This window comes from Somniosus microcephalus, chromosome 2 (genome assembly GCF_052327205.1).
Source record: "Somniosus microcephalus isolate GS21.2 chromosome 2, FLI_Smic_1.0, whole genome shotgun sequence".
Classification (NCBI taxonomy): Eukaryota; Metazoa; Chordata; class Chondrichthyes; order Squaliformes; family Somniosidae; genus Somniosus; species Somniosus microcephalus.
In genome coordinates this window covers 342,729,182-342,746,129 of record NC_140988.1, presented here as the reverse complement: position 1 = coordinate 342,746,129, position 16,948 = coordinate 342,729,182, and positions in this window count along the sequence as shown.

The window sequence follows — 16,948 nt, the reverse complement described above, 5'->3', positions numbered from 1 at the left end:
TTCTTTCATTCTCTTCTGTTCAGCGTTCACTTAGAAAATCACTCTGGGAAGTTAAAGTAAATTCACTGGTCCCACGCAGTCATTCAAAGGGAGTGCAGGTCAGTGAATCAGTGCTACAGTGTTGTAGCCCTTCTCCGACTCACATTCACTTTGACCGTGGCTCTCCACTGTTGATGAATTGTTCTCTATTTGTGGAGTGCTACATTACAACAGAACACTTCAAAAGTAGCTCAATGGCTGTAGAACATTGTGGGATGTCCTGAGGTCATGAAAGGTGCTATATAAATGCAAGTCTTTTTCATTTTGCTGTAGAAATGTCAGTTGTTATTCGTAGCTCAGCAATCATCTTTATGGTCATTCATTGTATGAGTCAAACATTTTATCAAATGCAAAGATGATTTGTTTTTGGCACAAGTACTGCATTACCAATAGCAAAAGGTCCCACAAAGGCTTGGGACCTTCATCTATCTATATGTATATATAAACGGATCGTTCTGTCTGTCTATCTGTCTGTCCTTCTGTCTGTCTGTCCTTCTGTCTGTCTGTCCTCACGTGTGCGTCTGTCCGGCTATGCGCTTGAAAGTTATAGAGTGTACCTACGCGTGCGTTACGTCGAAAGAAAGCTTACCTTTCCGAAACGGTCGTAAGTGTATTTACGTTTCGGCCGGACAAAAATTGCGCCCCGCGGTATCCGAAAAACGTTCAAAATTCCGCTCATTAGCATCTCATTATCCGCTCATTAGCGACAGAGTGACCTCGAGGTCGACCAATCGTACACCGGGTTCCTGGCGCGTGCGGCCGGGCCCTCCTACGGTCGAGTGACGGGACGATTGACCAATCCTACGCTTTGGTGACTTGACAGTCGACCAATCGGTGCGTGTGTGGGCGGGCCTTATCATTCTGAACCGAGGTGAGTCGCCGCCTTCTTGATTCCAAACTTTTCCTTTCTTTTTCCCGCTTTCTGCGTCTTTCAAAAAAACGTTGCTTTTAAAACACATATTGTTTTTTAAAAAAGTTAATTACTTTCTAAATCTTTTATCTAATCTCATTAATTTTCCTACCTTTCCCCGTTTTTCCAGGTAGGCCTCGAAGCCTCGGCCTCTCCTCCGCACCCACGCCCGAGCTAGGCACCTCCCGGCCCCAGTCAACAAGCGGCCCCTGATCGCCGCCATCTTTGTGAAGGCTGGAGGGGCGGGCCTCAGCCGAGCGCCGCTACCCCGCCGCCATCTTAGTAAAGGCTGGTGTGGCGGTGGCGGCACGGAGCTCCGCGGAGCAGGAGCGCTGGTGGCGTCTAACTCTCCCCCCCCCCCCAGTCTGTCTCTCTCTCTCTTCCCCGCGCCTCCTGAATGCGCAGGGGAAGAGGCCCGGGGCACTGTGGCCACTTTTGGAGACTTCAACTCCGTGACAGGTGAGGAGGGTCTTTGTTCACGTTGGGCGGCGGGCGGTTTCCCCCGGGTGCTGAGTTCCTGCCGTGTGGGTGTGGGGCCGGAGACCGGCTCTTACCTTGCCCCGGAGAGCGGCGCGGACGGCGGGGCCTGGAGTAGCAAATCGGGCACCGGCGCCAAGATGATTTCTATGCAGAGCCTGAGCGGCCGGCGAGCTCGCAGACAAAAAATGGCAGAAGAAAAACTGAGAGCGGTAGAGGGGGAACAGACGTCAGAGAGACAGAGAAATAGGGAGGGAGGAGAGGGAGAGGGGCAGGGAGGGAGGGAGGAGAGGGGCAAGGAGGGAGAGGGAAGAGAGAGAGGGTGGGGAGGAGGGATAGAGAGAGAGGGTGGGGGAGGGAGAGAGAGAGAGGGTGGGGGGAGGGAAGAGAGAGAGTGGGGGGGGAGGGGAGAGAGGAGAGAGAGGGTGGGGGGAGGAGGGGAGGAGAGAGAGGGGAGGGGGGGAGGGGGGGAGAGAGAGGGTGGGGGGAGGGGGAGAGAGAGGGTGGGGAGGGGAGGAGAGCGTGGGGGGAGAGAGAGAGAGGGTGGGGGAGGGAGAGAGAGAGGGGTGGGAGGGAGGGAAAGAGGGAGGGGGGGAGTGGAGAGGTGGGAAAGAGGAGGGGTGGGGAAAGGGAGGGGGTGGGACAGGTCGAGGGCGAGCTTACCTTCTTCCTTCCTTCGCAGGGGTCCATCGGGCCACCTTTCCCCCCCATCGCTCTCTTCTCTTCCCCCCCCCAGTCGCTCTCTCTCTTCCCCCCAGTCGCTCTCTCTTTTCTCCCCCAGTCGCTCTCTCTCCTTCCCCCCCAGTCGCTCTCTCTCTTTCCCCCCCAGTCGCTCTCTCTCTTCCCCCCCAGTCGCTCTCTCTCTTCCCCCCAGTCGCTCTCTCTCTTCCCCCCCAGTCGCTCTCTCTCTTCCCCCCCAGTCACTCTCTCTTTTCCCCCCAGTCGCTCTCTCTCTTCCCCCCCCAGTCGCTCTCTCTCTTCCCCCCCCAGTCGCTCTCTCTCTTCCCCCCACCAGTCGCTCTCTCTCTCTCTCTCTTCCCCCACCCCCCCCAGTCGCGCTCTCTCTCCCTCTCTTCCCCCACCGCCCCCCCAGTCGCTCTCTCTCTCTCTTCCAACAACAACATGCCCTCGAAAAAGCCTCGGCACCGCCGGGCACTCCAGCTAGTCTATCTATATATATAAACGGATTGTTCTGTCTGTCTATCTGTCTGTCCTTCTGTCTGTCTGTCCTCACGCGTGCGTCTGTCCGGCTATGCGCTCGAAAGTTATAGAGCGTACCTACGCATGCGTTACGTTGAAAGAAAGCTTACCTTTCCGAAACGGTCATAAGCATATTTACGTTCGGCCGGGACAAAAATCGCGCCCGTGGTATCCGAAAAATGTTCAAAATTCCGCTCATTAGCATCTCATTATCCGCTCATTATCGACAGAGTGACCTCGAGGTCGACCAATCGTACGCCGGGTTCCTGGCGCGTGCAGCCGGGCCCTCCTACAGTCGAGTGACGGGATGATTGACCAATACTACGCTTTGGTGACCTGACAGTTGACCATCGGTGCGTGTGTGGGCGTGGCCTTATCGTCTGAAACCGAGGTGAGTCGCCGCCATCTTGATTCTAAACTTTTCATTCCTTTTTCCCGCTTTCTGCGTGTTTCTTTTCAAATCTACATTTCCAGCAAAAAAAAAAGTTGCTTTTAAAACACAATTGTTTTTTAAAAAGTTAATTAATTTGTAAATCTTTTCTCTAACCTCTATAATTCTCCTACCTTTCACCGTTTTTCCAGGCCGGGCCTAGGCTTCTCCAACTGCCAGCAGTGCAACTCCAGACCCAGGCTCCCGCCTAGGCAGAGACAAACACTGGCAGAGGAGAGAGGGTGTGCTGCCTCAGCTCCATTCCCAGGGTCAGTAGGTGGGGAGGCTTCATAAGCAACTGGGTAGGTCGCAAGCCCCGAATAATAATCTGAAGATCCTGTGTTTGCAGCTGAGGAAATTTCTTCTGCTGACAGCCCCAGGTTAACGGCAGACATCTTTGTCAAGGAGGGTGAAAAGTTTCAGTGCGACACCATTTTGATTCAGTGTGTAACAGAGTGCCTGCGCGGCCATCTTAGTACAGGAACATAGAGTGGGTGGGACTTCTGTGCTCCAAATCGGTCCTGGTGACCGAGACAGACAATCGACTGTGTGGGCGGGGCCTAATTTTTCCAACTGAAAAGCAAGCGGCGGCATTGTTTGTGGTACAACACTGAGAGGTGAGGACCCCTTTTTAATAAAAAGATGGTGAGGTTGTAAAGTGTATGTTATAGAAAGATTTACCAAAAATGTTTTATAAGTACATGAAAACTTTGTGCTATCCGGAGGTGAGCTATCCGGCAATCTGGAGCCACCGCAAAAATCAGCAGCTGTTTTTTGTTCTTTGTTTATTTTCCTTTGTTTGAACAGTCAAGCTGTGCAAGGTCTGTAGCTATAGCAACAGCTTCAGCTGCAGAGGTTTAGGGCCACACCCGAGTGTTTAGAAGCTGTTGCTAAGCAACAGTGTTTGTTATCAAATACGGAGATAAGAATCTCCCTATCTCTCAACATTAACTCTGGAGAGTAGGGCAGTTTTAAGGCAAGGCAGCAGCTTGGTCCCATTGGTGCCGGATAGCACAAAGTTTCCTGTACTTTAAGTATATCTCCCCCCATCCCTTTCCACCCCCCACACCCCCCACCACACCCTCCCCTCTGCACACCCCACACACACCCCCCCAACCACCATTCCCCACCCCCACACCCCAGCCCCCCTTCCCCCCTCACACCCCATCCCGCCACACACACCCTTGCCCCCCACACCCCCCACCCCGTCCCCTCCCCCTCCCCTCCTCCCCCTCCCCCCTTCCCCCCTCCCCTTCCCATCCGCTCTCTCTCTCTCTCTCTCTCTCTCTCTTCCCCCCAGTCGCTCTCTCTCTTCCCCTCCCAGTCGCGCTCTCTCTTCCCCCCCCAGTCGCGCTCTCTCTTCCCCCCCAGTCACTCCCTCTCTTCCCCCCCAGTCGCTCTCTCTCTTCCCCCCAGTCGCTCCCTCTCTTCCCCCCCAGTCACTCTCTCTCTTCCCCCCCAGTCGCTCCCACTCTTCCCCCCCAGTCGCTCTCTCTCTTCCCCCCCAGGCGCTCCGTCTCTTCCCCCCCAGTCGCTCCCTCTCTTCCCCCACAGTCGCTCTCTCTCTTCCCCCCCAGTCGCTCCCTCTCTTCCCCCCCAGTCGCTCCCTCTCTTCCCCCCCAGTCGCTCCCTCTCTTCCCCCCCAGTCGCTCCCTCTCTTCCCCCCCAGTCACTCTCTCTCCTCCCCCCGCAGTCGCTCTCTCTCTTCCCCCCCAGTCGCTCTCTCTCTTCCCCACCGCCACTCTCTCTCTTCCCCCCCAGTCGCTCTCTCTCTTCCCCCCCAGTCGCTCTCTCTCTTCCCCCCTGTCGCTCTCTCTCTTCCCCCCCAGTCGCTCTCTCTCTTCCCCCCCAGTCGCTCTCTCTCTTCCCCCCAGTCGCCCTCTCTCTTCCCCCAGTCGCTCTCTCTCTTCCCCCAGTCGCTCTCTCTCTTCCCCCCAGTCGCTCTCTCTCTTCCCCCCCAGTCGCTCTCTCTCTTCCCCCCAGTCGCACTCTCTCTTCCCCCCAGTCGCTCTCTCTCTTCCCCCCAGTCGCTCTCTCTCTTCCCCCCAGTCGCTCTCTCTCTTCCCCCCAGTCACTCTCTCTCTTCCCCCCCAGTCGCTCTCTCTCTACCCCCCAGTCGCTCTCTTCCCCCCCAGTCGCTCTCGCTCTTCCCCCCCAGTCGCTCTCTCTCTTCCCCCCCAGTCGCTCCCTCTCTTCCCCCCCAGTCGCTCCATCTCTTCCCCCCCAGTCGCTCTCTCTCTTCCCCCAGTCGCTCTCTCTCTTCCCCCCAGTCGCTGCCTCTCTTCCACTCCCGTTGCTCTCTCTCTTCCCCCAGTCGCTCTCTCTCTTCCCCCCAGTCGCTCTCTCTCTTCCCCCCTCAGTCGCTCTCTCTCTTCCCCCAGTCGCTCTCTCTCTTCCCCCCAGTCGCTCTCTCTCTTCCCCCCAGTCGCTCTCTCTCTTCCCCCCCAGTCGCTCCCTCTCTTCCCCCCAGTCGCTCTCTCTCTTTCCCCCCAGTCGCTCTCTCTCTTCCCCCCCAGTCGCTCTCTCTCTTCCCCCCAGTCGCTCTCTCTCTTCCCCAGTCGCACTCTCTCTTCCCACAGTCGCTCTCTCTCTTCCCCCCCAGTCGCTCTCTCTCTTCCCCCCAGTCGCACTCTCTCTTCCCCCCAGTCGCTCTCTCTCTTCCCCCCAGTCGCTCTCTCTCTTCCCCCCAGTCGCTCTCTCTCTTCCCCCCCAGTCGCTCTCTCTCTTCCCCCCAGTCGGTCTCCCTCTTCCCCCCCAGTCGCTCTCTTCCCCCCCAGTCGCTCTCTCTCTTCCCCCCCAGTCGCTCTCACTCTTCCCCCCCAGTCACTCCCTCTCTTCCCCCCCAGTCGCTCTCTCTCTTCCCCCCAGTCACTCCCTCTCTTCCCCCCAGTCGCTCCCTCTCTTCCCCCCCAGTCGCTCCCTCTCTTCCCCCCCAGTCACTCTCTCTCTTCCCCCCAGCCACTCTCTCTCTTCCCCCAGTCGCTCTCTCTCTTCCCCCAGTCGCTCTCTCTCTTCCCCCCCAGTCGCTCTCTCTCTTCCCCCCAGTCGCTCTCTCTCTTCCCCCCCAGTCGCTCTCTCTCTTCCCCCCCAGTCGCTCTCTCTCTTTCCCCCCAGTCGCTCTCTCTCTTCCCCCCCAGTCGCTCTCTCTCTTCCCCCCCAGTCGCTCTCTCTCTTCCCCCCAGTCGCTCTCTCTCTTCCCCCCCCAGTCGCTGTCTCTCTTCCCCCCCCAGTCGCTCTCTCTCTTCCCCCCATTGCTCTCTCTCTTCCCCTCACAGTCGCTCTCTCCCCCCCCAGTCGCTCTCTCTTCCCCCCCAGTCGCTCTCTCTCTTCCCCCCCGTCGCTCTCTCTCTTCCCCCCGTCGCTCTCTCTCTTCCCCCATCGCTCTCTCTCTTCCCCCCGTCGCTCTCTCTCTTCCCCCCAGTCGCGCTCTCTCTTCCCCCCAGTCGCTCTCTCTCTTCCCCCCAGTCCCTCTCTCTCTTCCCCCCAGTCGCTCTCTCCCTTCCCCCCAGTCGCTCTCTCTCTTCCCCCAGTCACTCTCTCTCTTCCCCCCGTCGCTCTCTCTCTTCCCCCCCAGTCACTCTCTCCCTTCCCCCCAGTCGCTCTCTCTCTTCCCCCGTCGCTCTCTTCCCCCCAGTCACTCTCTCTCTTCCCCCCCAGTCGCTCTCTCTCTTCCCCCCCAGTCGCTCTCTTCCCCCAGTCGCTCTCTCTCTTCCCCCCCAGTCGCTCTCTCTCTTCCCCCCCAGTCGCTCCCTCTCTTCCCCCCCAGTCGCTCTCTCTCTTCCCCCCCAGTCGCTCCCTCTCTTCCCCCCAGTCGCTCCCTCTCTCCCCCCCCAGTCGCTCCCTCTTCCCCCCCCAGTCGCTCTCTCTCTTCCGCCCCCAGTCGCTCTCTCTCTTCCCCCCCAGTCGCTCTCTCTCTTCCCCCCCAGTCGCTCTCTCTCTTCCCCCCCAGTCGCTCTCTCTCTTCCCCCCAGTCGCTCTCTCTCTTCCCCCCCAGTCGCTCTCTCTCTTCCCCCCAGTCGCTCTCTCTCTTCCCCCAGTCGCTCTCTCTCTTCCCCCCAGTCGCTCTCTCTCTTTCCCCCAGGCTCTCTCTCTTCCCCCAGTCGCTCTCTCTCTTCCCCCCAGTCGCTCCTCTCTTCCCCCCCAGTCGCTCTCTCTCTTCCCCCCCAGTCGCTCCCTCTCTTCCCCCCAGTCGCTCCCTCTCTTCCCCCCCAGTCGCTCCCTCTCTTCCCCCCCAGTCGCTCCCTCTCTTCCCCCCCAGTCGCTCCTCTCTTCCCCCAGTCGCTCTCTCTCCCCCCCAGTCGCTCTCTCTCTTCCCCCCCCAGTCGCTCTCTCTCTTCCCCCCCAGTCGCTCTCTCTCTTCCCCCCCAGTCGCTCTCTCTCTTCCCCCCAGTCGCTCTCTCTCTTCCCCCAGTCGCTCTCTCTCTTCCCCCCAGTCGCTCTCTCTCTTCCCCCCCAGTCGCTCTCTCTCTTCCCCCCCGTCACTCTCTCTCTTCCCCCCCAGTCACTCTCTCTCTTCCCCCCAGTCGCTCTCTCTCTTCCCCCCCAGTCGCTCTCTCTCTTCCCCCCAGTCGCTCTCTCTCTTACACCCAGTCGCTCTCTCTCTTACCCCCCGTCGCTCTCTCTCTTCCCCCCACAGTCGCTCTCTCTCTTCCCCCCCAGTCGCTTTCTCTTTCCCCCCAGTCGCTCTCTCTCTTCCCCCCCGTCGCTCTGTCTCTTCCCCCCGTCGCCCTCTCTCTTCCCCCTGTCGCTCTCTCTCTTCCCCCATCGCTCTCTCTCTTCCCCCGTCGCTCTCTCTCTTCCCCCCATCGCTCTCTCTTCCCCCAGTCGCTCTCTCTCTTCCCCCAGTCGCTCTCTCTCTTCCCTCCCAGTCGCTCTCTCTCTTCCCCCCAGTCGCTCTCTCTCTTCCCCCCAGTCGCTCTCTCTCTTCCCCCCAGTCGCTCTCTCTCTCTTCCCCCCCAGTCGCTCCCTCTCTTCCCCCGCAGTCGCTCCCTCTCTTCCCCCCCAGTCCCTCCCTCTCTTCCCCCCCAGTCGCTCTCTCTCTTCCCCCCCAGTCGCTCTCTCTCTTCCCCCCCAGTCGCTCTCTCTCTTCCCCCCAGTCGCTCTCTCTCTTCCCCCCAGTCGCTCTCTCTCTTCCCCCCCAGTCGCTCTCTCTCTTCCCCCCCCCAGTCGCTCTCTGTCTTCCCCCCCAGTCGCTCTCTCTCTTCCCCCCCAGTCGCGCTGTCTCTTCCCCCCCCAGTCGCTCTCGCTCTTCCCCCCCCCCAGTCGCTCTCTCTCTCTCTTCCAACAACAACATACCCTCGAAAAAGCCTCGGCACCGCCGGGCACTTCAGCTAGTATATATATAAACGAGTCATTCTGTCTGTCTGTCTATCTGTCTGTCTGTCCTTCTGTCTGTCTGTCCTCGTGTGTGCGTCTGTCCGGCTATGCGCTCGAAAGTTATAGAGCCTACCTACGTGCGCGTTACCTCCAAAGAAAGCTTACGGTTCCGGGACGGTCGTAAGCATATTTACTTTTCGGTCGGACGAAAATTGTTCACGCCTTATGCAAAAAACCTTCAAAATTAAACTCATTATCTGCTACTTAGCATTGATTGACTGACGTCAAGGTTCGACCAATCCTGTGCCGTCACGATTGACCAATCCTACAGTACGGTCCCCTGATGGTTGGCCAATCGGTGTGTGTGTGTGGGCGGGACTAATCGTTTTCATCTCAGGGATGTGGCAGCCATTGTTTCACTGCTTCCAGCTCAAACTACTTTGATCATCCAGCTTTGAAAAAGTTAGTACCTCTTTTAAAAATAACATAAGGTTTACCAAAAACATTTTATAAGTACTTTCACTTTCATCTTTCAAGGTATTAAAAGGTAGAAATGTTGCCCGGCAGCAGATTGAGAGAGGGACACAGACAGGGCCCAAAAGCCTGGGACTCGATTTAAGATGTTGCCCGGCAGCAGATTCACAGAGGGACACAGAGAGGCCCCAAAGCCTGGCACTCGATTTAAACCGCCCGGCCCAAAACAGCCCTGGCAAAGCCGGGCTCCCCCAGCTAGTTATAGTATATAAGTCCAGATTTTCTGCTTCTCCACTGGCAGTAAAGAACAACAGGTGCAGGTCAAAAATTTGGGCTCTCAACTTTGCTCATCTCCAACAAGAGAAGGTCTAAACACCTCCCCATGACATTCAATGGCATTACCATTGTCAAATCCCCGCCATCAACATCCTGGGAGTCACCATTGACCAGAAACTCAACTGGACCAGCCACATAAATACTGTGGCTAAAAGAGTAGGTCAGAGGCTGGGTATTCTGCAGCGAGTGACTCACCTCCTGACCTTCCGAAGCCTTTCCACCATCTATAAGGCACAAGCCAGAAGTGTGTTGGAATACTCTTCACTTGCCTGGATGAGTGCAGCTCCAGCAACACTCATGAAGCTCGACACCATCCAGGACAAAGCAGCCCGGTTGATTGGCACCCCATCCACCACCTTAAACATTCATTCCCTCCACCACCAGCGCATCGTGGCTGCAGTGTGTACCATCTACAAGATGCACTGCAGCAACTTGCGAAGGTGTCTTCGACAGCACCTCCCAAACCCAAGACCTCTACCTAGAAGGACAAGGGCAGCAGGCGCATGGGAATACCATCACCTCCAAGTTCCCGTTCAAGTCACACACCATTCTGATTTGGAAATATATCGGCATTTCTTCATCGCCGCTGGGTCAAAATTCTGGAACTCCCTGCCATAACAGCACTGTGAGAGTACCTTCACCACACAGACTGCAGCGGTTCATGAAAGCAGCTCACCACTACCTTTTCAAGGGCAATTAAGGAGGGGCAATAAATGCTGGTCTTGACAGCGATGCCCACATCCCATGAATTAATGAATTTAAAAAAAAACTGTAACTGGTGCCCAATATCTCAAAGGTGCCAGTATCTAATCATAGAATCATAGAAATTTACAGCACAAAAGGAGGCCATTTGGCCCATCTTGTCTGTGCCGGCCTAATCACACCTTCCAACTCCTGGTCCGTAGCCTTGTAGGTTGCATCTCCAAGTACTTTTTAAAGGTGATGAGGGTTTCTGCCTCTACCATCCTTTCAGGCAGTGAGTTCCAGACCCCAACCACGCTCTGGGTGAAAAGAAATCTCCTCAACTCCCCTCTAATCCTTCTTCCAATTACTTTAAATGTATGCTGCTGTGGTTATTGACCTCCATGCTGACTGTCCTTGATTAATCCGTGCCTTTCTAAATGACGATTAACACTGTCTCTCTGAATTTTTTCCAATAATTTGCCCACCACCGAGGTTAGGCTGACTGGCCTGTAATTACTCGGCCTATGCCTTTCTCCCTTTTTACGTAAAGTTTCTTTACACAATAACTGAGTTTTAAAATAAGTGCAGAAACCAGCTAAAGTCTGTCCAGATACTTTTGTGGGTTCCTTTATAACAAGACTAAACCATGTTTTTCAAATTTATGCAAACTTCAGGATTTGATTGACTGCTCCTTTTTAGTCATTCAATACTCAAAATCCAGGTTACACTCGGAACTCTTTTTCTGGGCAAAAAAGGAGACAATTCTTTTCAATCAGTAGCAGCTGGAAGGTTGTCTTAAAGAAGGCAGATGGAAGATTCTATGAGGAAAGTAGTTAGTTGGAGAATCTCATGAAAAGAACCTCAGAAGACACCTCATGAAAGATACAGAAGAAATACTGGTCCCAAAAGCCCTCGGACTTTCTAGCTTACTGATGTGCCTCAATTATTCCGAGACTCGAAGTTAGCAGAACAAAAGTAAGGCTTTTATTAACTCAGAACATAACACGTAAAATAGAGAGATGTCTACCTTCAGGAGGCTGATGCCCGACTGAAGTTAGATTACAAAGGAGCCAGGTATGGGCGGAGCCCTGCACACAACCAGTTCCAGCACATTCCAATACATAATACATGAGGACTGGGGGAAGGGAAAAGACACAGAAAGCAGGCAGTTACAAGACACAGAAAACAGGCAGTGATGAATGGAATATATTTCATCACATTCACCCCTTCTATAGATTTAGTCTGTTCGGGGGTTTGATAGTCCTCTGCGACCGACGTGGCTGTTGTGGTGCCGCGGGTGTCGGCTGGGTGTCCCCGGTAGCCTCCTGGGTCTCTGCCGGGGGTGCCGCCGGGGTTGTTGAAGGCGTAGTTGGTGGGGGTGCCGTTGGTCGATGTTCTTCCGGGGGTGATGAAAGAATAGTGGGTGGGTAAGGGTTGCTGTTGCCGTGGTTGTTGTCGATGCCGGCTGGGGCGACGTCTTTTATGGACACGGTGTCCTCCCTTCCGTCGGCGTGCCGGACATATGCGTATTGGGGGTTGGCGTGGAGTAGGTGTACTGGCTCCACGAGAGGGTCCGTCTTGTGGCCCCTCACATGCCTTCGCACGAGTACCAGACCTGGGGTGGAGAGCCATGACGGCATGGATACGCCTGAGGTGGATTTCCGAGGAAAGACAAACATTCGTTCATGAGGCGTGGCATTAGTGGCCGTACACAATAGCGACCGTATCGAATGGAGCACATCCGAGAGGACTTCCTGCCAGCGGGAGATAGGGAGGCCCTTGGTCCTTAGAGCTAGAGTGACTGCTTTCCACACTGTCCCGTTCTCTCGCTCCACCTGGCCGTTACCCCGGGGGTTGTAGCTGGTGGTACGGCTCGTGGCGATCCCCTTGGACAGCATGTACTGGCGTAGCTCTTCACTCATGAAGGACGCCCCCCTATCCGTGTGGATATAGCTCGGCATACCGAACAGGCAGAACAGACTGTTGAGGCATTTAATGACCGTGGCGCTGGTCATGTCTGGGCAGGGGAAGGCGAATGGGAAATGGGAGTATTCGTCCACAATGTTCAGGAAGTAAACATTGCGGTCGACGGACGGGAGGGGGCCCTTGAAATCTAAGCTGAGCCGCTCGAAGGGCCGTGTAGCTTTGATTAAGTGGGCTCTATCTGGGCGGTAGAACCGAGGCTTGCACTCAGCGCAAGTGCGGCAGTTCCTGGTCAGAGACCGAACTTCCTCAATGGAGTAGGGTAAGTTACGGGACTTTATGAAGTGGAACAGCCGCGTGACCCCTGGGTGGCAGAGGTCGTTGTGGAGGGTCTGTAGCCAATCCTCGGTGGCGCTGGCACACATCCCTCGTGAGAGGGCGTCAGGGGATTCGTTAAGGGCCCCTGGCCGGTAAATGATGTCGTACTCGAAAGTGGAGAGCTCGATCCGCCACCTAAGAATCTTATCATTTTTAATCTTCCCCCTCTGTTTATTGTTGAACATAAACGCTACCGATCGCTGGTCGGTAAGTAGGGTGAATCGTTTGCCGGCTAGGTAGTGGCGCCAGTGGCGCACTGCCTCCACGATGGCTTGGGCCTCCTTTTCCACGGAGGAGTGTCTGATCTCGGGGCCTTGGAGGGTCCTCGAGAAGAAAGCTACGGGCCGCCCCGCCTGGTTGAGGGTGGCCGTCAAGGCGAAGTCGGACGCATCACTTTCCACTTGAAACGGAGTGTTCTCGTCCACTGCCTGTAGCGTGGCCCGCTCAATATCCTGCTTAATGCTTTTGAAGGCGGCGTGGGCCTCAGCAGAGAGCGGAAAAGAGGATGCTTTCAAGAGGGGGCGGGCTTTGTCGGAGTAGTTGGGGACCCATTGGGAATAGTAAGAAAATAACCCCAGGCACCTTTTCAGGGCTTTGGGAGTGTTGGGCAGGGGCAGCTCCCGTAGGGGGCGCAATCAGTCGGGGTCTGGTCCGATTTCCCCATTCTCCACCACGCTGCCCAGTATGCAGAGGCGCGTGGTGTTGAAAACGCACTTGTCCTCGTTATAGGTGAGGTTGAGTTTTTGTGTGGTTTTCAGGAACCTCTCGAGGTTCGAGTCGTGATCCTGCTGGTTGTGACTGCAGATGGTGACGTTGTCGAGGTAGGGGAAGGTTGCCTGCAAGTGGTGGTCATCGACCATGCGATCCATCTCCCTCTGAAAGACCGAGACCCCGTTCGTCACCCCAAAGGGGACTCTGAGGAATTGGTAGAGGCGTCCGTTCGCCTCGAAGGCGGTGTACGGGCGGTCCTCTGGTCTGATAGGGAGCTGGTGGTACGCTGACTTGAGGTCGATCGTGGAGAACACCCGGTATTGGGCGATTTGGTTCACCATTTCTGATATGCGGGGTAGCGGGTAGGCGTCTAGTAGGGTGTACCTGTTGATCGTTTGACTATAGTCGATCACCATCCGTTTCTTCTCGCTACCCCTTACCACTACCACTTGGGCGCGCCACGGGCTGTTGCTGTGTTCAATAATGCGCTCTTTCAGGAGCCTGTCTACCTCGGTCGCGATAAACCGCCTGTCCTCCCAGCTGTACCTCCTGCTTTTGGTCGCTATTGGCCGGCAGTTAGGGGTAAGGTTCGCGAATAGCGAAGGCGGCTTTACCTTCAGGGTAGCCAGACCGCACACTGTGAGGGGCGGCTGGGACCCACCGTACTTGAGCGTGATGCTTTGGTGGTTGCACTGGAAATCCAAACCCAAGATCACGCTTGCACATAGATTCTTCATGATTAATACTTTAAAATTATCATACACAGTTCCGTTAACGCACAATTGTACCGTGCAGTAACCCAGAATGGTCGATGTCTGGGTTTTATCGGCCATAGAGATGGTACCCTGAGCAGGGACCACCTTTAGGGAGAGTTGTTGTGCCAGTTCAGGGTGGATAAAACTCTCCGTGCTTCCACTGTCAATTAAGCATTTAACCCGGCACCCGTTTACCTCGATGTCCACCATTGATTTGGATAGCGGATGCGGCCTGGTCTGGTCCACTGTGACCGATGCCACTGTAGGGCCCTGATCGAGACAAGATGGCGTCCACGCTGTCTGCTCATAAGATGGCGGACCTCACGAGGTCGGGCAAGATGGCGTCCAAGATGGCCGCTCCCACGGCGCACACGCGGCGGTGGCGGGTTTTCCGGCGGTTGGTTTTCCGGCGGGGTTCCCTCTGCACACCTTCCCGAAGTGCCCCTTCTTACCGCACTTAAAGCAGGTGGTGCCTTTCGCCGGGCACAGGTTTCTGGTGTGCTTTGGCTGCCCGCAGAAGTAGCAGTTGGGTCCTTGACGCGTCGCGGCTGTCGTAGGGCTTCTGGGGGGAGAGCTGGGCCCCGCCGGTGTCGGGCTGCCGGGCGGGGAAGATGCCTTCCAAGATGGCGGCACCCTCGGCGCACACGTGGCGGCGTGGGCAGCGCGGGCTGAAGAGTAGGCGTCCGAGTTTCTCTGGGCCATCTCCAGGGACCGCGCGGTGTCCGCAGCCTGTTTCAGGTCCAACTCCGTTTTTTCCAGCAGTCTTTGCCGGATGTGAGTGGAGCTGAGGCCTGTGATAAAGGCATCGCGAACAAGCTCGTCGGTGTACACTGCGGCTTTTACATCTTGGCACTTACAGTCCTTGCCAAGCTTTTTCAGGATGCTTAGGAACTCCTCCACCGATTCCCCAGGTCGCTGTGCGCGAGTAGCGAGTAGATGCCTAGCATACACCTCATTCGTAGGCTGCTGGTAATGCACCTTTAAGGTGTTGCAGGCGGCCAGGTACGTATCGGCGTCTTGGATGAGGGGGTAAACCCGATGGCTTACCCAATTCCGTAGCATTCCGAGTCTCATCTTCGCAGTGTCCGTAGCGTCTTTGACGGCTGCGGAATTGTCCAGGAAGAATTCCATACAGTCAAACCAGTGTCCAAAGCGTGCTGATGCGTCCGGAGCATGTTGATCCAAATCCAAACGTTCGGGTTTCAGGAGTTGATCCATAGTGTTGAAAATTGAGTTAATAAAATTGATGTGCCTCAATTATTCCGAGACTCGAAGTTAGCAGAACAAAAGTAAGGCTTTTATTAACTCAGAACATAACACGTAAAATAGAGAGATGTCTACCTTCAGGAGGCTGATGCCCGACTGAAGTTAGATTACAAAGGAGCCAGGTATGGGCGGAGCCCTGCACACAACCAGTTCCAGCACATTCCAATACATAATACATGAGGACTGGGGGAAGGGAAAAGACACAGAAAGCAGGCAGTTACAAGACACAGAAAACAGGCAGTGATGAATGGAATATATTTCATCACAATTACCTTTGCTATAAATTGGATGGGATTATGATGGAAGGCCCATGAATTAGGCTAGGACCTGGACACACTGGGCCTCCGCTAAGAGTTTCCTCAGGGGGCTATTTAGCTGAAAACATCCTCACTTATGTGAGAAGGATCATGGGTGGGAGAAAGAACTCCCAGAGCCATAGCTTCCTTGGCTCCAGTCAGATATCCGGCAGGCATTCGGTATGCCAGGTTGTGGCAAACCACGTTCACTATCGTATCACTGTTAGTAGTTAGCACTGTTCACCACTGTTCGTTATAACTGTATCACTGACCACTATTGTATCACGGTACGAGGTCGCCTCTTGCCACACTGCTATACCTGGGATGACCACTGCCGACTCCGCCTTGGCTCCACCCACCAGGCCAGGTATAAAGGTGAGCGACTGGCTGGTATTCCTCCTGCTTGGATCGGATCACCCACGAGAGTGGGCTCTGTTATTTAGTCAATAAAAACCTTTAGTCACCTTCGTAACTCTTCGCCTTTTATTGGAGGAATTGATAGGTATATCAATTTTATTGACTAAATTTAATGATGTCCGACAACGAGTCACAACCGACGGAGGAGCCACCAGCGCAACTCCCAGGAGCACAGCCACACCAGCCAGCTTGGCTGCGAGCCCTCAGACCGCCGTACCTGGACCTGAACCCACGAGCAGCAAACTCAGCCGCAGACTTTAAACACTGGCTGGTCTGCTTCGAATCATACCTGAGAGAATCCAGCGTCCCTCAGGCATCCAAACTAAGTGTCCTGCAGGCACAACTGAGCCCGAGAGTATACACTCTCATCGAGGACATGACTACCTACGAGACCGCCATCAACCTGCTGAAACAGAAGTACCGGACCCCGGTAAACTACATGTACGCTAGGCACCTCCTAAGATCACGGCCGCAACAGCCAGGAGAATCAGTAGCCGAATTCTCACAGGCGCGAAATGCACTCGCCAGGAACTGTGACTTTAAATCGGTGTCGGCAGCCGAAAATACTGAAGATAATATCCGCGACGCATTCCTGAAAGGCCTACGGTCCGAGTACTCACGGCAAAGACTGCTGGAAGCTAAAGACCTCAGCATGGAAAAAGCTGAAGCCCTCGCTATCTCCCTGGAAGTGGCCCACCAAGATCAGGAAGCATTCACCAGGTACTGCTCGCGACCCTGGGACTCGGGCCCGACCCCTACCACAGCACCCTTCCCAGCGCCGCCCCCGGGACCTACCTCTGCGTCGGCATCCCGGACCCGACCGGCCCCGCCACCCCCGGCACCGGCCCCGACATCGGGCATCCGCGATCGGGCCGCCGGCTGTTTTTTTTGTGGCCAGGAGAAGCACCCGAGGTCGCGCTGCCCAGCCAAGAACTCCATATGCAAAACCTGCCTGAAGAAAGGCCACTTCTCCAAGGCCTGCAGGAGCGGATCCTCAGAGGCCAGCAGTGCCGCATGCGAACTATGGGGGCGGCCATCTTCGTTTAGGGCAACTGAGGCCAGCATCCCCACACATGAGTCATGGGGGCGGCCATCTTTGATTAAGGCAACCGACCCCAATAGTGCCTCATGTGAGCTACGGGGGCAGCCATCTTCTCCGTCATTTTGCCCTACCTCGTGGGAGACGCCATTTTACTCACCACGCCCGACCGCCTCGCCTGCAGATGACAACGACTCGCTCAGCTACACACTAGCTTCCGTCACCCTGGACCAAGCCCGCCCGCACCATCTGTCCAAGTCAATGATGGACATCAAAGTGAACGGCCACGCCACGACC